Source organism: Oratosquilla oratoria, chromosome 7, assembly GCF_046742065.1.
Source record: "Oratosquilla oratoria isolate Oo_2021 chromosome 7, ASM4674206v1, whole genome shotgun sequence".
NCBI lineage: Eukaryota > Metazoa > Arthropoda > Malacostraca > Stomatopoda > Squillidae > Oratosquilla > Oratosquilla oratoria.
The window spans coordinates 21,163,660-21,166,159 of NC_134783.1; positions in this window are offsets into that span (position 1 = coordinate 21,163,660).

Here is a 2,500-nt window from a genome sequence, read left to right on the forward strand (position 1 = left end):
GGTTTAGGTTAGGTTTAGGTTAGATTTAGGTTAGGTTTAGGCTAGGTTTAGGTTAGGTTTAGGTTAAGTTTAGGTTAGGTTTAGGTTAGGCGTAGGTTAGGCTTACGTTAGGCTTAGGTTAGGTTTAGGTTAGGTTTAGGCTAGGTTTAGGTTAGGTTTAGATTAGGTTTAGGTTTAGGTTTAGGTTAGGTTAGGTTAGGTTAGGTTAGGTTAGGTTAGGTTAGGTTAGGTTAGGTTAGGTTAGGCTAAATTAGGTTAGGTTAGGTTAAGTTAGATTAGGTTAGGTTAAGTTAGGTTAGGTTAGGTTAGGTTAGGTTGGGTTTAGGTTAAGTTTAGGTTAGGTTTAGATTAGGTTTAGGCTACTTTTAGGTTTCGTTTAGGTTACGTTTAGGTTACGTTCAGGTTACGTTTAGGTTACGTTTAGGTTAGATTTAGGTTAGGTTAGGTTTAGGTTAAGTTTAGGTTAGGCTTAGGTTAGGTTTACGTTAATTTAGGTTAGGTTTAGGTTAGGTTATGTTTAAGTTTCGTGATATTAAATTATGTTAGGTGATGTGATGTTTCATTTGGCTAGGTATGGTTATTTTAGGATAGGTCACATGAAGATTGGCTTAACCATTCTAGGTTAGGTAAAATGAGGTTAGATTAAACTAGATTCTTCTCACCCCCACCCCCTTACCAATAAAGTCATATCTCACTCTTTCTCTAAACTCATTTTGAATGGGGGAGTTAGATTTGGGATATAGAAATAAATATATGTATATAAACATAGTAATGATAACGAATGAATAGAATAATGTTTAAAGGAAAATGAATTAAAACAAAAAAATCACCTTGCCATCTGTTGGATAAATTTCGGACTATTAATTACTATTGATTACTAATTGATTACCATTAATCCATCTTACCTTTAAGCTGTCTTCTATAACATACTCTGATGATTGGTGTTATAGATAAACTTATAATACCGAGCTTTCTCTCTCTTTCTCTTTCTCTTTCTCTCTCTTTCTCTCTTTCTCTCTTTTTCTCTCTTTTCATTTCCATCTTGCATAATGTTTGTTACATACTCTGGTGAGAGTTGATATCAATAAACGTATAATACCGAGCTTTCTCTCTCTCTTTCTCTTTCTCTCTTTTTCTCTTTTTACGACTTAACATTACGAAAATATATTATGCCCGAGTGTATTCAATATGGGACTCCTTCCATGTCATCGGAACACTTATTAAGATAAATAAACGTAATCACAGCACAAGAGAAAGATTCAGCTTCTTATTTTACACTGTTTTCAAATCTTCATATACTATTTGCTTAAATTTTTAGAAGTCCACACCTACATGATATGGCATTAGAAGTTTAGATATTTTGTAAATCATAATACATCAATGTAACACGTTTTTCTTGGCGGAAATTAATAACAGAAGAAGTTGCTAAAAGCGATACATTAACGAATAGAACCGCGGCGGCTGCTTGAGACGCCATCATTGTTTTGATAGATGTATGATCAATTCGTCTAGCCTAATTTAACCTAACCTAAACGATTATTAGTAATGCGTTACCCAGAGGTAATCAGGGTTGTCGTATTTGACCTCCAAATGTATAAAAACAAAGACTGCGCATCAAGAAGTCGCCGCGGCTTCGTTCGTTTGTGTATCGCTCTTAGTAACTTTTCCTGTTACTGATTTTCGACAATAAAATGTATATTACTTTGTGTATTATAATTTACAAGATTATTATTTAATATTCTAATGCTATTTTGCGGAGGTGTGCACTTTAAAAATCTGTCAAATACTAGTGAGTGACACCACTTCTAATATCGTAGATTTTGAAACAAAACTCAAACCAAAACACGCTCACTCTCACTTGTTTGATAACAGAAGACTAAACACGTAAGCAGCTGATATTCCATAGTCACCAACACGTCTGCCAATGACAACAAAGGTTTTCAACTAAAGATTGATTTCCTCTGGTCTGATTGGCTTCTATGTGTTTACATAGTATTTGAAATTATTAGCCGATTATGGCAACCTAGCACTATTCACAGCAGATTATTCAAATACATATCTTTCTAAACCTTCTTTCGCTTAACATCTTCATATAATCCCAAAGGAGCTTTTGAAAAAAAAAATAAAGGATTAAAATCTAAAAGTGTCGCCTGCTTGTCTGTATTACGTAAGAATACGCTAGCTAATACTGGATTACTTTACAATATGGATTTTTTCAACAGGAATTACAACAACGATATCTCTATATTGATCGACGAATGTCAGAGAATACTGGAACCTCCAAACATGTTCAGCAACTTATTGGATGAAGATCAATCTCTATCTAAATAGAAATTGGCAACCTCAGATCCTTTTTGAGAAAGAGGGGAACAAGGAGGGCTCTTAGCTACAGATGAGCCTTGTTAACAAGACTTAGTACAAATGGTATTAGGGAAGGTAATTGGAGAGGAATATGTGCAAACGCGGAACGTGCTAGTGATAGACAAAGTGAATTATGAGA